Source organism: Sinohyriopsis cumingii, unplaced genomic scaffold (assembly GCF_028554795.1).
Source record: "Sinohyriopsis cumingii isolate HCF-2022 unplaced genomic scaffold, ASM2855479v2 utg002277l, whole genome shotgun sequence".
In the NCBI taxonomy this organism is placed as follows: Eukaryota; Metazoa; Mollusca; class Bivalvia; order Unionida; family Unionidae; genus Sinohyriopsis; species Sinohyriopsis cumingii.
In genome coordinates, this window is record NW_028316176.1 from 341,727 (window position 1) to 361,919 (window position 20,193).

Here is a 20,193-nt window from a genome sequence, read left to right on the forward strand (position 1 = left end):
ACCCCCCACCCCACTTTTCCAAAAAATTATAGTGTTTTATGTGTATTCCCCCCCCCCCCCAATGTGTTGTATGTTTTATATTATGCAAAAGAATTTAGGTCAAAAAAATGTAATTCTCCTTTTTAACGGGGTATTTCTTTTAAAACCTAGTTTTATCTATAGGGTTGTTTTTCCGAATAGGTTTCCATCTTTCCATCACCTGACTTGAAATCCCTTCCCTATACTCTTGGTTGACCTTGGCTAGAGGTCACCTATATCCCGTGTGTGCTATATATATATATGCTATAGTTTGTGTATGCTATATTTTGCTTCCAGGTTGGGATAGCCTTTATTTTTTCCCAAATCTCCCCAGTAATCTTAGGACCTTATAATCGGATCAAGAAAAGGTTTATTTTTATTTAATATATTTTTGAATTTTGGCTAAGTAACGGTGTATTATAATTTAATTAAGAAAAAAAACTTAATGTGTTCTGTGTGCAAATATATTGTGTCATTATTCACATATTGGATTTGTAAATTGAAATCCGCTGTACTCGAGTTGGAGTCCATACACTTTTTTATTTGCTTGTATTTCTCCCACCTAGAGTTAGGCCGTCTCAAATTATTTATTGGATTTCTGCCAAAATCTCTAAAAATGGTTGTTCTTCCCACACACACACACACACACACACACATACACACACACAGTGGGGATTTACCGTGCAGTGCGAGAGCTGCACATTTTGAGCAAATAGAATTAGAAGAGAGACTTATTAGATCCTTTGTTTTCGTGTATGTATGTAAAGTTTCCTATATGAGGTGTTTTTCCCGACTCTTTCATAGCCCCATGACGTCATTATCTCGTACTTTTCCCATATAGTTTCTCTGTCCCGATAATTAGGATTTGTGATAGTTTACGTAATATAATTAAAGTCTATTTAATTATTTAATTTTAATTGTAATGGATAATAAAAAGAAACTGAAGCTGTTTAGGAAAATTTATAAGAAATTAAAAGGGTGGCGGCTACAGCAGATTCCAATCCGGGGTGGAGGTATGAGGGCAAGGGTTCACTTTGTGATGGTCCCCTTTAATGGGAGATTATCCATTGCCCCATCTCCCTCCCCTTCTTTTCACCCTTTGCAGCCCCGTCCCTCCCATTCACAAATCTTCCTAGAAGTTCTTTTTTCTAATTAATTTGAAAGGATTACAAAAAAATTTGCCTATTCATTTTTTTTATGTTTATGACTTGGTCACACGCCATCATGGTTTTAGTTATGTTATCTGTTATTTTTCCTATTAAAGTTTTGTTAAAGTTGCCGTCTTGATATAAAACTTGGTTTCTTCTGTATTTTTATTTCTTGGATATCTCCATAATTAATTGTATCCTGTCTTGTTTCCTAAACTCGCACTGTGCCATCGCATAATATTTTGTGAAGTTCGCACATTTGCACATGAGATATTTTACATGTATGCATATGTCGTGTAGATATTTGAATATCAAGCTTTGTATTTTTGGAGAGCCGATGTTGGTCCAGTACCTCCAAGGTCTGTCCCAATTAACCGAGATATTTCCTCCTCTACTTTATTTTTAATTTTAGAGGTTAAATTTTCCCTTATCCAATTATATGTTTCCTTAGTTTCAATTCCCCAAAGTTCCTCATTTTCCCTATATTTACATAAAAGTTCCTTTATACTTCTAAAGGTCCTTGTTGTTTCTAGTCTTTTTACCAGTTTATTATTTTTGTAGATGTCACTTATGTTTTTCATGCTAAAACCAAACCAGTAAATGTATAAAGCTTCCTAAGGGGTTTTGGGTTGGATATTTACTTCTTTTACATTATAAATTAAATACTAGAGAGGAGGCCTAACTCGAATCGGGAGAAACACAAATAAATAAAGAAAGAAAGTGCGGACCCTGACTCGAATACAGCCTACCTCATTTTGAAAATAGACTTTAATGTGAGAAACGCCACACCATAGTCAATCACATAAAACAAAAGGTTTTATTTTAATTTCAAATGGTAGTATACCGTTCATCTCGCCGGAATTCTAAATTGCAAATTAATTCAAAAGCAACTAAATTTATACCAGGACAAACAAATAAATTTGAAAAGTCCATAGAAAAATATATATTAAGACAACAGAGACAAATTTGACATAGTATTGCTGTCCCTACACACAGACCATATAGCATACACACACCATAGCATTGATACACATAGCATACACGGAACATAGAAAATTCTTGACAAAGATCACTAAAAATCAAGGATATGAAATCTGAAAATGGGAATAAGACCCATGTTTCAGACTACTACCCTTTAGAAAACACTAGGACTAATTATAAACTAAAAGTTTGATCAAAATTCCTTTTTTAAACTTTAAACAAGCACACACATCTTGGGGTATACAAGAGTACATGAAAACACTTTATTTTTTGTGGGGGGGGGTCATCTGTCTGGTGCCCCCCCCCCCCATGATACTTTCGTAACTCATACTAGCGAAAGATTATCATTTGCACTCACATTGTATGTTCTTTAAAATAATGATTTTTTTTTTATTTGCGAGATATCGTCGTATAGTTAACCTGGATACAATATAATCTTGGTCCGTTTGCACCTTGAAACTTATCATGCGTGAATGGCAGGCGCCTTCAAGCAATCTGGTGATATTTTCGTCTCTTTTGCGATATTTTTTTTATCTGACATTAGCGATACACACACAGTAAGGATGCATACGCATGCCGGCATCCGCTACCTTTTCCTGAGTTCGTTGATATATTTTGTTCTGTAAATTTCGCATGATGAAAAAAGAAGAAATACATTATAACAATGCAAGGTTAGTTTCTTTTATTTTATTTTCAATCAAGTGTTTGTTTATTGTACCGTGCCGGGGCGCGGTGGGATGGGGGGTGGGGGGTGGGGCACAAATTCAACACAAAATTAGTTCCTTTCTTATCTGCATGGAATAATGGAGCAAATATGATTGACGATATTGACTAGTAATAACAAGCTTTCAATTTACGCGCGCACACACGAAGACAACTTGAAAAATAGAAACAAACAATAAAATTAACTGGTAACTTCGCACTTGCTCAAGGCTTTGTAGTTACAATGGGGGGGGGGGTCTGTGCTATTATCTGGTTAGGCATGACTATTTCGCAGAAATACAAACAAATCTTTTGAGATGAGCATAAAATACAATTATTTCTTTTCCTCCATACATTTACGATGCTCTCAAAGGACCCACATATTTAGGTAAAAGTATGACCGTTACCAGGCGTTACCGAGTTGAAAATATGCCGAGTAAACTTACGAATTACGCCACGTACAATGTATAAACAACACTTGGCAACTTTTAATGATAAAAGATGGTGTTTTTATTTATTTACTTATTTATTTAGTTATCAGAACTCTTTCAGAATAACAATGTAACTGCCGATTATACAGCTCGCCTCTAAGAAGATTTTCGTAGTTTCCAACTGCCATGCATAAAATAAGTTTATGCCAAAGTGATCGTGACCTACAAAATGTTGGCCATTGTCACAGGGCATAAAATTCATAAAACAATAAAGAACATTCCTTTTTGTTCTACCAAAGCAGCGGAACCATAATGAGTTGATAAAACACAAGGATATTTGTTGTTATTTTGCAAACCATTGTTAATAAAATCAGCTTCAGAAACTATTATTATTGTCCGCCCTAGAGGAAAGATTTTACAAGGTGGAAATCACTGACTGTCAGTATCCCTGGAATGACAACCAGTATGACAACTATAACTAGTTTGTGCATCAGTAAATAATCTTGAGTAGCCACTGCACCTGAAATGCGTGCAGTCCATTCATCGAATACCTCCTATTCATTCATTGTATAATACACATTTTACTTACTAAGAATACCCTATCACAGTATAAATGTTTAGTCATAAATCGGGAAAGTTTACAACTGTATATGCATATTTATTTCTATTTTAACCGTACTGTCATAAAGGTACTTCTGTGGAGGCTAGTGTGTATATGTCATGATGAAAGCTTATGTCATTAATAGTTTTCTTTCTTTGCTCTTTACAAAAAATCAAAATAATAAGACTTTCGTTCATCTTTTGTTAGATTTCATATTTTCTTGAGAATTTTTTTTAAAAATGTATCTGGAAAGTAAACATAAAAAATACGATAATTTAAAAAATGAAATTTGGGTCTCCATCTAAAGAATTTATATATTCTTAGTTACTACTCAGTAATTTTTAATTATTCATAAATGATTGTAAGATAAATTAGTTTTACAATGTAAAAGTGCGAGTTTGCTCCATTTACAGAAGGGTTTACTTGCTATTCTCTGTGTATAATTCTCCCAGCTTTAAACTACAGATACAGAACATTACATAAGACAGCGAATTTCAGTCTTAACCTAAAGCTCGAGGCTGGAGAAGAGGTCACTAAATTACCGTTTCCATAGTTACACACTGGTCAGATAGAGCAGTCTCCCGCAGGTATCATTCCCTATAGATGAATTAGAGGCCAAGTAAACTGCCTTCATTTCATGAGCTATACTAGTGTAGTATAGATCAAATAAGTTTTAAATTGCAAAAGTTGTCTCTTTTGTAACCAAAGTGCAAATCAATAAAGAAATATAATGACATGTAAAATTACATGAACAGCAATGAAGGATCTTTTCACGAGAGTCGCAAAAGATTGAAACTATTTAACGAATTTCATAAATTTCATTTTAAATAATCTTAAATGTAAGATTATGTTATGTGTATCACATGACAGAAATGATATTCAATAAAAAGCATAAAAATAGGTTACATAATTGACTTTAAATTACATTCGTCATTACACCTTCAATTCATATGTCGTCATGCCGGCATTTGCTGAGTTATTGGGTGTTATTAAACGTATCATATAGTTACGTATGATACTGGAAAATATCATATGGGTATATTAATCTTAAGAGGAGCAACATTGGCTCAGTGGTTAGCGTCTCAGACCTGCGACCGAAAGGATGCAGGTTCAACCCCTCCCATCGGATCAAATCCTCGACCTTATTGGAAAATAATGAGATAACAAGTACATTCTACAAAGACATGGAACCTATTACCTCTACTGAAACGTACGAAATGATCATCTAAATTTGCAACAAGTGATCAGGAGAAGTGCGACCTGTTGAACTCGGAAGTTTGATATGTTACACGTTTAAAAAATTATGATAAACAGTTACCGCATTTTGAAGTTAGAAATGAAACTTTTATTTCTGCCATCATTATATATAAACAATAAATTATAGATGTAGTAACTAGTCTTGACCTAAACAAAACCGCTGGAACCAATCCAATAAGTAATAAACTTGTACAAGTATAGTTGAAGAAATGTATGTTCCATTGCAAATACATTTAAATAAATCACTCCCAGCCAGCGTGTTCCTAACACAGTGCAAGCTAGCGTATGACATACCGATGTATAAGAAAGGAGATAAAATACTACCGTCTAAATGCAGACTAATTGTTGACTTCAGCTAAATTATATACACTATTCATAAGTCCAACCTTAGAATATACTTCTAGAGTCTGGGATAATTGTTCTATTGAAGATTCGGAAAGATCAGAATAAAGGGGGGAAAATCAGATGGAAGATGCACGGATCGTTCCAGATCTATACCCATTAATTCTTCTAGATAGTCTCTTTATGCGGAAACTGCTTGGTTTGCACAACGAAGGAAAAGGAAGAGATTATGCATTATGTATTCGATTATAAATACTCAAGTACCTAACTATTTAAACGAACTTCTTCCACAAAGAAGATATGAGGCATCTAATTATCGTCTACGTTACTCTCAAAGTATCACACCAATCTCAACCAAACTTTATATTTTCACACGACCTTTACCATATACGATTCGTCTTTAGAACTCTCTGCCTGATGATATCCGAAATCCTCCAAATCTTTCTATTTTTAAGAAACGTTTCTCTAATTTAACTAACGTGTCATCACACAAGCAGAAAGACATCTTATTGTAGGTGAGTAATCACGTCACTTTTCAATGATAAATCTAGACTTAACCAAGAAGTGTATTGAAAGGTAGAGCGAAAGAGCTGGGATCTTTGGCATTAGGTAAGGGGCAATAGACAAAGTGTTCAACTTCTTCATTATCATAAGCACATGCACACGTGAAAGAGTTAACTAAATTCACCATGTAAAGGTCGGATTTCAGGAGACTACCTGCTTGTCTAAGTTTAGTATGTAGGATATTAAGGTGACATTTGTCAGTAGCGTAATTTTAGCGTGATGACCCGTTAGTTGAATTAGAAAAACGTTTCTTAAAAACAGAAAGATTTGGAGGATGAGAAACCTATAAACTGATATCAAATGTGTTAACATCGGTGGTTCTTTACAATTGGCATGACTTATTTGGTTATATACAAACCATCAAAAAGCGGCAAGGGTAGAAGCGGGTAGCAAAGATATGAAGATCGGTAAGTCGCAAGCAATGCCGAGACAAAAAAGGCAACTTTCAAGTTAGCATTTTCATACATTTATATTGACACGGGTCGTTTTAGACTAATGAGAAACCAATAACTGGATATCAAATAGGTCCAAATCTTTGTAGCTTTTTTTACGATTAACATGACCTATTTAGCCTTATAGAAAACGATCATGTTGCAAGGATATAGGCGCACGGACAGAGAAATGAAGATGTACTTAATAAGATACATACACATAATTTTTACTGTTTTATTGCTTAAGTATATGCTTCATATCACTAGTATCAGCATCGAGGTATGTGATACCATCGCAAAAAAGCAATACTAAAGGCACGTAACAAGGATATGAAAATTGGTAATGGTAAAGTCGCAAAGGATACTGGGTAAAATATATAAACTTTTCTAGGTTGCATTTTCACACATTTCTGTAGGCATAGATCAATTTAGACTGATGAGAAACCTACCAAATAATACCAGATTTGTCAAAATCTGTGTGTGCTTACGATTGGTATGACTTATTCGACTCCAAGATAAACGTTCGTGTTGTAAAGATCTAGGAGCACAAACATTCAAATGATTATCATCGAATTATATGGTACCATCTCAAAGCGGCAAGGGTAGAGGCACGTAGGTAGAATATAGAATATGATGATCCGTTGATGATCCGTAATATCGCAAGCGACACCAAGTAAAAAATATCAACTTTTTTTCTTGCATTTTCACACATTTATATATTTCACAGATCAATTTAGACTGATAAGAAACCTATCAATTGATATCAAATTCGTCTAAATCGCGTTTTTAAAAAATTACTAATGTTATAACTTATTTGCCTATATGGAAAACGCTCATTGAGGAAGACACTGAACGGACATACAGACACTCAAAGATGTACTTTATAAGATGCATACACATATTACATATTGTTGTATAGCTTTCCTTATATGTTTGAGATCTATAATATTAAAATTGAAATATGTGGTACCGTGGCAAACTGCAATGGTAGAGGCACGTATCAAGGATATGAAGATCGTTAAAGTCGCAACCGATATCGAGTCAAAAATACAAACTATTTTATTTTCATTTTCACACATTTCTGTTGGCACAGATCGATTTAGACTGACGAGAAACCTAACAATTGATATCAAATTTTGCTAAATCGGTGTTTATTACTATTGTAATGACTTATTCACCTGTTTGTTAAACGATCGTACAGAAGACATTAGGAGAAAAGACAGACAAATGAAGACGTACTTAATAAGATACACACACATATTATTTACTGTTGTACAGCTTTAATTATATTCTTCAAATTTATAGTATTAGCATCGAAATATGTGGTACAATCGCAAAACGGCAATGGTAGTTTCACGTACCAAGGATATGAAGATCGGTAATGTCGCACCCGATATTCAGTAAAAAGAACAATCTTTTTTATTTTGCATTTTCACACATGTCTATTGGCAGAGATCGACTTAGAATCATGAGAAACGTATCAATTGATATCAAACTTGTCAACATCGTTGGTTGTTTGCGATTGGTATGACTTATTCGCCTATATGGAAAATATTCGGTTAGGAAGGCACTAAACGCAAGGACGTACAAATGAAGACGTACTTCATAAGACGCATACACATTATTTACCGTTGATCAAAATAAACAATGTAACCCATACTGTAAAAGAAGATATCCTAAATAATATTTCCAAATATTATAAAGAACTATACACCACACACCACACAGAACATATACTTCAGCACAATCGACAGCTACTTAAAAAATGTCGACTGTGAGATGACATCAGCAGTACATAGAGACCAATGTGATGATGTCATCTCAGATGAAGAAATCACAAAAAGTATATCAACACTCACAAAAGTCAACAGGGTAAGATGGACTCATCGTGGAATTCTACCAAAAGTTCCACGGTGAACTGACGCCGATCTTAAACGCTTTGTATAATAATATAGTTTTAAGTAAAAATAAAATGACTAAATCTATGAGGGAGGGAGTTATCACAATTATATACAAAGGGAAAGGGAATAGAGACGAGATTAAAAACTGGAGGCTATATCACTTTTAAACACGGACTATAAGATTTTAAGTAGGATTTTAACAAATACAGTAAAGGGTAGGATAAACAAGATAATTAATGTAAATCAAACTTGTGGGGGAGGGATATACAAAACAATATTTTAAACATTAAAACTATAATTAACTACATAAATGAAACTGGTATGATGAGTGCTATGGTACTCTTCGACCAGGAGAAAGCTTTCGACTGATTTGAACAAAACTGTATAAAGAATGTTTTTAAAAAATTTGGTTTCGGACCCAATTTCCAAAATGCACCAAGATCCTACACACTGGGATAATTAAACGGGAAATGCACGAAAGAATTTGAAATACAACGATCAGTGATACAAGGATGTCCACTATCAATGCTAGAATACGTAATGGCAATATAAATCCTACGTCACACGATAAGAAACAACCCAGATATACAAGCAGGGGCGTATTAACCATTTAGCAGACTAAGCACGTGCATAGGACACCAGGGCCAAAGGGGGCACCACAAAGTTGAGAAAAGGGTGAAAAGAAAGAAAGAAAAAAGAATGAAGATTTGTAAAAAAAAACTGATACAACTAGTGCAAATTGATCATGATGTTCTGTTTCTTGATCATGGTACACACTAGGGTTATCTTCTCAGGAAAAGAGGGGGGCACCAAGATTTGTCAGTGCTTAGGGCACCAGTGAGCCTTAATCCGCCCCTGATTATACAAGGCATACAAATACCAAACCTAAAAAAGAATTAAAAAATGCTCTAACGTGCATATGATTGCAACATCTTTATAAGAGAGGGGAAATGCTATAAGCGTCGGGTTCCAAAATAAACCACAACAAACACGAAATCTTAAAAATAGTTAACTGGAGGGGCAACCACCCTGGATTATCGCCCCCCCCCCCCCCACACACACACTTACTGAGAGACACTGTAAAGGCTCTAGGGGTTTACTTTGGTAATAAAAAAAAGAAGCTGTAGAAAATTATGAACATATTATCAATAAAATAAGAGAAAATGTGAAAATCTGGCCATGGCGCCATTACCTATCATGGAGCGGGCCCAAGTGGCCAAGACTTATTTATACTCAAATATTAACTACATAATTAAATCCATAGATATGGATAATACAATTTTAAACAAAACAGACAACGAAATAATAGATTATATATGGAATCATAAAATGCATCATGTAAAAAAAGAGACATTATATAGGGCCAAAAGTAGAGGGGGCTTGGGGTTGCCGAGCCCTCTACTACTATAATTAACTAACATAATCAATAGATTAAAAAAAAAAATGCACTCAGACCCGGCTACAGCGTGAGAAGCACCGTACATCTACTGGTTCGGCTTCACCTTGAGAAACCGACCAGAGATATACAAAAATAACAAATTAATATAAAAAAATCGAAGTGCCACGCAAACATATGAGAACTAATTTTAAAATATAGAGACAAAACAGATTTATGCAAAATTTAATAAGTAAAAGTCACGCTTGGATTAGGGAGGAGGTAACCAAAAATATAAAATGTAGAGTAGAGCAGGACAACTGAGGGGGTAAATTGGACAAAAAATTGGAAAAATTGGGGAAAATAAGATCTGTCAAAACACAAAGTATAATTTTTAAATACCTGCGCAACACCTGGCTAACAGGCGAAGAAACAATCAAACATCGTATGCTGAGGATAATGCCGAAATGCCCTTTATGTAAAACAGCGAACTTCACCAAACTACATACGATTGTCCAATGTGATAAAACTAAACATAATAGGATAAAGTTAATAATGAAAATTTGCAAAAAATATAAGTATAACAAAAATAACATTTTATTCATAGATTTAGACTACGAAAACAAAATCGTTCTAAAATGTATAGACTATATAGTAACTACGATGATATCCTGTGGACAGGTGATAAAGATTTTTAAATAAGATACGTGGTAAAAATAAGAATATTAACCACAACAAGAACTCAGTACGTCTTACGACGAATAGATACTTACCGTCAGGTTGATATAACGCAATTGATGTTGGAATTGGGGGAGAGAGGGGGAGGGAGGAATAGGTATTACAGACCGAAGGGTCGCGTAGCGCAATTGCGAGCTGATGCCATACCCATACCCCCTCCTCGCACCCCACAACAGCCATATTTCAAAGAAAATTTCAAATTCTATTTCAAATATTTCAAAGAAACCCATATAACTTTATTTTTTTTTTAAAAGAGAAAAGGGAAGAAAGGAAGAAAGAAAAAAATAAAAGAATTTTGTAATTTAGTTTTTTTTCTTCTTTCTCTGAAAGAAAATTCTAAAGACATATATAGGAAGGGATACAGGGAAAATATAAGGGGGAAGTAAATGGCGATGACATCATGGGGCTAAGTCACAGGGCTCAGTGAAGTGCACAGGCCCATCATGAGTCTTTGAAAACACCCAATGTAGAACATAAACAGACAAAATAAAGACACAAATACATACTGTATAACACTTAGTTTAAAACCCTACTAACTTCTCCCGCACTGCATGGTTGACCACTATAGAATAATGTGGTCTCATAAATACGTTTGGATCTTTCAATAAAGCATAATCAGATAAACTAAATAAAGGAGGCCTAACGCGACCCAGGAAAAACACATAGAGAATAAAGAAGCGTGAACCTTGGATCGAGCGTAACCTACCTATCAACATCTTTAAAGACTATTATGAGGAACGACACATATTATCACTCGAATAATAAAATAGGAAATTATTTTTTTTAAACAAAATCTAAATAGTACACCATTCCATCGTCAAAATTAGAAAACCATAAAACAAATTTAAAGATACAATATAACATCATAAAGGAAGAAATACAACTGGGAAAGATATTTGATGTATACTTGCTGTCTCAAACATAAAGAAAATATAGCATACACACAATATAACACCATTACATATAGCAAACACTGAGACCTAGGCGACATATAGCAAAGGTTACAAAACATTTCAAGGGAAGGAACTTCGAGCAAGGTGAGGGAAACCAGACTCGGACGAACAACCCTTTAGATAACACTATGGAAACATAAATACCCCATCAAAAATTCTAAAAACTAAATTTTTTATATAAAATTTTGTTTTAATAAAACGTAGAACACATCTGAGGGGGAAATACACAAATATAAAATACTTTTTATTTTTTTTTGGAAATGGGGGCATCTGTCCGTTGCCCCCACCCCACTCCCAAAAAAGTGTGTGTGTGTGTGTGTTATTATACCCATTACATTACTTGCAAAATATATATGGTGCTGACATTTTCGGCAAGAGGGAGACCTACCGATATTCTGCATATAATTATTTTAATGTTTTTCAGAGCGAGAGTATTGGGGCCTGATCTGTTCAATATATTTCTCAACTGATACAGCAGGTATAATCAGAGGCGTAGCTGGGGGGGGGGGGGGGGGGAAGGGGAGTACATATGTCCCCGGGCGCCAAGGTACAGGGGCGCCAAAATGAGGCTTACAACGTTACATTATAATAAGTAAACAAGGGTAATATTCAAAAATGTGATTAAACGGGGAGGGGGCTGGGGCGCCAATTTTATAGTTCGTCCCCGGGCGCAAAATATCATAGCTACGCCTCTGGGTATAATAGAGACACCCCCCCCCCCGAGTTTGCCACAGAGCGCTCGTGTAATATACGGTTTAATACAAAATACATGATTGTGGGCAGGAATATACAAATTTTGGTCGATATACATGATCGTTGGTATCTATTCAAACGAGGGCCATGAAATACATTAGCAAATTCCTACAGTATTTTAAGGCAGGCGATTACGAATTATTTAAACCACGTTTTTCATCTGTCACAGATTTTATAATCATTTTGAAGTGGCTGCTTTATCTCGAGGAAAACGAGCGGAAAGTGTTATACAAAACAAAATCTTAATAGCAATTTGATCACTTTTGCGTCATTTGACAGTAAGAATAGTAATAAATAGAGGATAATTTCTTTTCCTACGTTAGGCCTAATACCTGGTATGTTTTTTAGTGTGGTACACACACAAAAAACAACCCCAAAACAATACTAACAACATTTTAAAAAACCCACAAAAACGAGTGCCGTGCCGAAGCCACGGGCTAAAATGCTTTATTATCATTTTTTTTTATTTATAGCATCAATCACAAATTGAAATATATACAGTATTAGCGTTGGAAAAGAAAGTTTTCTTTTTGTTATATTTTTTTTTCTCACCCTAGCGAAACACTTTCTGCAAATGACCTTAATAAAGAAAAATAATAAATTAACCTAAACCACTTTGAATGTCGACCGTATCTTTTATTTACACGGCATCATGCGCGGAAGAAAATACCAACTGAACCGGGATTTCAGACAGCAGATGAATTGAAGTTGATTCATTGAACATCATTAGCAATTGTACAATCAAACAGATGCAACAATGAAAAGTGGAACTATGAAAAATCGAGAATGTTAGATTTGCGAAGGATTTATTCCGAATCATTGTCTGCTAATAGAGAATTCATGTCAGTTGCTGTGTCGGCGATGCCCACACAGCGCGCCGTCCAAATGTGAAGTTGCGTTTTGCTGACAGACATAACACTGTGCCATAATTTATCTGATGACATGTAAAGAAGCTGCTTAAATTATAGTAGTTAAAAGTGTCTTCATTTTGTAAGAGCTCAAGAAATTAATTCTGGTTTGAAAGACAAGATGACGGTAAAACTCAGAAGACGTAGCTGTACAGTACCGTTGGTGTTGGAGACATCATAATAAAGGTAACTGCGTTAACTTCGCTTTTTGTTTGGTAATTTGTTGGATATTATCTTTTGCTGATCTTCTTTGAGCTTGGAGTAAATTTTACATTCTGAACATTTTTATTTGCACTTATCTGCTTAATATGTATTGCTGGGATATCATATAGAATATGAAGTCAGTATAATGGTACTATATTTTACATATTTGAATGATAAAAGACTGGTAAATGATATAATGATAAACTACAAAATAAATAATTTGCCCATTATCCCAAATATGTTAATTAAAACAAACATTGAATGTAAATTCAGATATAATGAGCAGTTGTAAGAAGTAAGAAATAACATTTTATCCATTGAACCTGTTATGTGTTATCATCATCAGTTTTAAAATAAACACATGGAGACAAGTTTGCTTAAATTCTAAAATTAACACACACACACACACACACACACACACACACATGGTATTTTAATCTAATACAGAAATGGTGACATTGATATATGCAGACCAATAGTTTTTTGTTCTTCTACAGATATAAATTAAAAAGCCTAATTCTGAGAGTTTCACCTACAACATTCATAATGGGAAAGGGCCACTAATTAAGAGCTGACATATGTAGAAGAAAAATACCATCCATGTTGAAAAGGGCTAGAGGTAATGTGAGAAAACATAATTTATCAATCTTATTTAACATTATTGTTGATATTTTATCTCAACTGGTCAAAAGGCTAAGTGGGTTTATGTAATGGTCCAGAGTGTGTTATTTATTTCACATCCCCTTCTGTCTTTCAACAGTAAGAAATTAGCTACTTTGGAGTCCATAGTTCTGATCAATTTGTTTATATAAAACTTGGTTTTGGGCTTAAATCAACATCTTGGATAAATCTAATAATGAGCAAAATCCAAGTATATACATGTGATCATGTATAAGATTAGTTGAGTTTTTTAACCAGCCTAAAAGCCATACTTCCACAGTATAGGCTAAAATCATTAAGTTGTCCTTGAAGTTTGATGAGTGTTAACCATTAATAATAATAAGGTGATCTTTCATCTGAGTATGTTACCACCGCATGCAATATTTATACATGTAGTGCAGTTTTTACTAAACTTAGAATACATGCTTATATAAATGAGATCTAGATTGAAGAAGTGAAGATGCATACAAATACATGAGGTTATAACCACTACTGCTGATTCAAGTTTGATCATGCTTGGCCATTGGGCTTATATAGTCAAGTTTCACAATGATGCTTATTATGAGTGTGATAAAGGTATGGTAGTGAAGTGACCTTGCATCTGATTGGCAGAGTTTTTTATGATTTGCACAACAGTGTTTATGATCCAATTTAGATCTGACTTGTTTAATTATTTGCTTGTATGTCTGAGGCTATAAGCAAAATCTATGCATATAATGTGGTGGTTCTATATCTCACTAGCCATTCTTGCTACTGCTCTTAAAACTATTTCTCATTAATTTTATCAGACTTGATGAATAGATTTATCTCATCAAGATATAGCAAAAGAGCAATTTTGTAAAAAAAATATTCATTCATATTAAACTCAAATTCTGCATCTGATTGGTTGACCTTGCAAATACTATAAGGGCTCTATTTCTGACAAAAAGATTATTTTGATCTAATGTAGCAGAAATGCTTATATGATCAAAACATTGAACATATTTGATGACAAATAAGAAATAGTTTTTCATGCAAATTTGATAAACATTGATAAATCGGTTCATATCATTAAAAGCTTGGAAGAGTTTGATTACATGCGAGACCATCACATATTAATCATTCTTTATTTAGAGAATTATTTTTGTCAGGATTTAGTAAAATATGTAAAATCAATATGGACTGGTTTTGTTATGTACAGCAACACTAGTTGTTTACTGAGTACTGAGGGAATTGGAGTAAGGCAAGGGTACATTGCAGTAGGTAACCTGGTTGACTTGATAACAGGATTTTAACACAAACATTTTTATCAGGAGTCTAGCATACTAACCATTGATTCACTGCAGATCCTGCCCCCATTAGTTACCTTTTAATACATAAAGCATTTGGGTTTTTTATGTCACAAATCCCATAGGGATTAAAATTAACATCATAGGTCTCACTGGATAGTTTCGTATTTTGACATCCCTCTAATTTTTAAGGTAGAAGGCATGAACCTAATTATCACAAGCCTAGCATTTATAAATTTACACATAAGCTAAATGTATAATGTGGTTCAGATTTACTTTGAGTTAGGCATGGAAATAGGTTGGCTTGTTGGTGACTGCCTGTCACAGTTAGATGAGCATTGGAGATCATATGCGTAACTTAGTCTGCAGATGAGCTGCTGACTTTTATTTGTGTCTGCTACAGAGGTAAATATAAAAAAATCTTGATGGTAGAGGGGTGATGAAAAGTATGCTAATTTGTTATAGTACTAGTGAACTTTATTCATGCATAAGGCACATACTGATTCTTTTAGTTGCCTTGTCACAGAAAAATATTGAAAATAGCTATTTCTAGTAAAAAATGAATGTAAAATGTACCTGCATCCTTTGACCCTACCAGAACCAAACTAAAAGCTCAAATTTGTGCAGCTGCTTTTGCTCATCACAAACATAATTGGGAGTATAACTGCTAACCCTACCCTCTAGCACACATTTAAGATCTTTAGAGTTTTTAAATACAGCCTTCTAATTATACAAGTTTCATTACATTGGTCAATAATTAGTCACATGTGATGACACTTGTAACTAATCAAACCACAGCAACTGAGAGCAGACTAAGCACTGATATTTATATGGTACAGTGGCAATATACAGTCTGTCTGCCGCAACACATGAAACAAACCGGACAAATCTGAAAGCCTTGAATTTGACTTTATTTATCTGTATGGTAGAACAGAACCTGAGTTGAAAAGCTTTTAAAGAAAGACCTTGATATCAAACCTAATAATAACTGCAGGAGTTATATTATGGATAATTAACCATTCTCTCAGTTTCAAACTGGGCATTCCATCCCATGGGGTTCTAAATGTAAACCAAGTGTAACTGATATCCTAATGAACTGTAAAGACCATAGCAGCACAACAGCAGGGGACCAGATATGTCCAGATCCAGAAATCATAGACCAGTTTCAAACTGATGATGAACCACATAAAAATTACACATCTGCTAGAACTTATGTTATGAAGATAACTTAAATTGCATTATTATTAATCCTCCTCCTCACATTCATCATAATTGAGATGCATCATATATGTTTTATTGTAAAATAGTTTATGCAACATAATTCAGTGAAGACCTTTGCTGCCAATTTACCAGTGAACCATTTGTTTCAATGAACATATTTTATGTTGTAACAAGGAGCATCATTTAAACATTATGAGTAGTAAAGTGGGGCACATTAGGGACAATGGGACTTAGCATTAAAAAGACCCCTGGGTCAGATTAGGGACAATGGAAATTTAACATGGAGAGAAATCATGGGTCACTTTAGGGACAATGGGAATTTAACATAGAGTTTGGGTCTGTCTAGGGACAAGGGAAATTAACATGGGGAATAGAGTTTGGGCTTTTGGGATTTTTTAAAAAAAATTTTTTAATTTAAATTTAAATTTAAATTAAAAAAAAAAAAGGGGTAGGCAATGGAAAGGCTGTCTCTTTTCGAGAAATATGGCTGGCCCTGAAAAGGGCCTTTGGGTTTTCTTCTTCTTCTTCTTCTGCTTCTAGTTTCTTCTTTTTCTCCACCAAGTTCTTATTTTATCTCCAACACTCTTTCTCTTCTTTTCTTTTTTTTTTCTCCTGTTCTTCTTTCTTCTTCTCTTCCTCCTCTTCTTTCTTCCTCTTTTCATTATCTTCATCTTTTTCAATTTTTTCATTCCATGCTCTCATCCTTATCCTTTCCTCTTCATCCTCCTTCTCCTCCTTTATTTCTTTCAACAGATCACTGATGATTACCTTCATTTTTCGTAAATTGTTTATCTCCATCTTCACTCGATGGGGACTATAAGAATAGTGATCCTCGTTTAGGTTAACCAACATTTGCTCTATCATTCCTAAATTGTCGAGGACATTTTGCAATTTTTCCATTTTGTCCATTTGGTTAGAAGCCATCTTCTTTTTTTATTCTTTGCAGAATGGTTTGAACGACGAATACTGTGGGTTCTTATACGAAAAGCGCGGACGTGAAGGAAAACATCCCCCTACTTTTTCATTTCATATCATAAAACCCAAACTATACTTTCTCATTTCATATAATAAAAACCCAAACTATACTCTCCACATATGCTAAGAAACAATAAACAAAATCCATAATCTACTATCCACACAATCTTACGTGAGCGCTTACAAAACCCAAACTATACTCTCCACATATGCTAAGAAACAATAAACAAAATCCATAATCTACTATCCACACAATCGTACGTGAGCGGTTACAAAACCCAAACTATACTCTCCACATACGCTAAGAAACAATAAACAAATCCATAATCTACTATCCACACAATCGTACGTGAGCGGTTACAAAACCCTAACTATACTCTCCACATACGCTAAGAAACAATTAACAAAATCCATAATCTACTATCCACACAATCGTACGTGAGCGGTTACAAAACCCTAACTATACTCTCCACATACGCTAAGAAACAATTAACAAAATCCATAATCTACTATCCACACAATCTTACGTGAGCGCTTACAAAACCCAAACTATACTCTCCACATACGCTAAGAAACAATAAAAAATCCATAATCTACTATTCACACAATCGTACGTGAGCGGGTACAAACACAAACACACAAACACAAACACACAAACACATACGCTAAGAAACAATAAACAAATCCATAATCTACTATCCACACAATCGTACGTGAGCAGTTACAAAACCCTAACTATACTCTCCACATAAGCTAAGAAACAATTAACAAAATCCATAATCTACTATCCACACAATCTTACGTGAGCGCTTACAAAACCCAAACTATACTCTTCACATACGCTAAGAAACAATAAAGAAACCCATAATCTACCATTCACACAAACTTACGTGAGCAGTTACAAACACAAACACACAAACACATACCCTCGCACTATGAAAAAAGAGTTAGTCTTTATAATCACACTACTCTACCTACACACACACACACACACACACACACACATTGGCAAATCGATAGTTATTTCTTTTCTAGAGTATTGGGTAGCCCTTAAAAGGGCTGTTTTTTTTTTTTTGAACTCCAGATGCACCTATCTAATGGTTGCACCTTCCTGGCCTGGCGCCACACATGCATCTTCTTCCCCAGTCTCCTTTCACCTTTCTTCTGGGGAGCGCAGAGGGAGGATGATTCGCTTCAACACCCCAATCCTCTGTCTCGGGAATATTGTACGACATCCTCTCTTCTAGTTTCTTTTCCTCCTCTTCCCTCTGTCTTCTCTCCTCCTCTTCGTTCTTCATTCTTTCCTCTTCTACTATAGCCTTCGTGGCCAGTTCATTTAACAGGCGCCTGACATATTCCAGATGTATCTGGAGTTCAAGAAGTTTGCTTATTCTGCTATTCATTCTTGTGTTGATCAATCAACAAGGGTAGCTAGACTGCCCAGCGAGTTTCAATTTGTAGTGAAAGCGCGGACGTGATGGAAAACATCCCCCTAAAAACATAAAATTGATCTTACCTAGATCATAACCAAAAAAAAAACAACAACGCGCGGACCTAAAAGAAACACTCACTCACTTTTTTATGCTACCCATCACTATTTTAAAATTATTTATAAATCACTTCAATAGACTATCCACATACGCAAAGCAATCCAATCTAACCCCAAATTTACACCTCAAACACCAAAAAAAAAAAAGACATCATTTTAATCTACTATCCATACCAACTTACTTAACCACTTACAAACATAAACACACAAACACATACCCTCACATTTTTTTAAAAAAGAGCTAGTGTTTATTTTCACACTACTCTACCTACACACATTGGCAAATCGATTGTTATTTCTTTTCTAGAGTATTGGGTAGCCCTGAAAAGGGCTGTTTTTTTTTGTTTGCTATGGCATTCTTTTTAGTTTCTAAGAATGCGGTGTCCTCTGAGGATAGACTTTCTGGCGATAGGTCTGCTTCTTCGGAAAGAGAAGAAGAACTCTTTGGTGTCGATACGACAATCGACAAAGCCTCTGTCAGCTTCAGGTTGCTGCTGCTGCTCTTGTTGTTGTTGTTGCTGCTGTCTCTGAAGTCTGTACTTCTCTGTCCATTCTTCTTTTTCCCTGTTCATTTCTTCTCTGAAGAGCTCTTCTATCAGGTCTTCAGTGATTTTTAACATTCTCACATTCGCTATTTCTTCTGGCTTCGGTATCAGACTGTGTCTGACCCTATGCAAATTCACGTAGGCTTCGTTGAGTTTAGCTAGTTTGGAGCACATCTTCTTAGGAGGATGAGTCGACAATGGATGGTTAGACTGGAAACAACCCGTTTCTTAAAGTCAAAGCGCGGACGTGAAGAAAAACATCCCCCACACGGTTTTTGAGTCGCAACGTTTAGTGAGTGTCATGAGAGGGATAGTAAGAAATGAAAGAGAATCAATCCAACATTCTTATAGCTAAACAAAAGACAAAGGCATTTTTTTCAAAACACAACATTTTTTATTCAAAAATCACTTAACACTAAACAACAACTCTAACATTTTTAACAATAATCCAACAATATAACATCAAACAATTTTTTCAAAACACAACATTTTTTATTCAAAAATCACTTAACACTAAACAACAACTCTAACATTTTTTAACAACAATGCAACACTAAAAGTTTCTCCACTAGGTAAAGAGGAATAACAGTCTTCCATGGTTTCTAGTAATCTAGGATGACTTCTCTCAAACTGTTGATTTCTATGGTATTATCGAATTCTGCATACAG

At 34.8% G+C, this 20,193-nt stretch overlaps 1 protein-coding gene across 1 annotated transcript in view; it reads left to right on the forward strand.

The window, feature by feature from the left end:
• The first annotated feature begins 12,417 nt into the window (after positions 1 to 12,417).
• The window catches only part of LOC149770819 (uncharacterized), a 33,139-nt gene continuing 25,363 nt past the window's right edge, over positions 12,418 to 20,193 (forward strand). The window contains exons 1-2 of the mRNA XM_089949073.1: positions 12,418 to 13,289; positions 13,805 to 13,926. The gene's annotated coding sequence lies outside the window, so the exon portion shown is untranslated. The remainder of the gene's footprint in view (positions 13,290 to 13,804; positions 13,927 to 20,193) is intronic.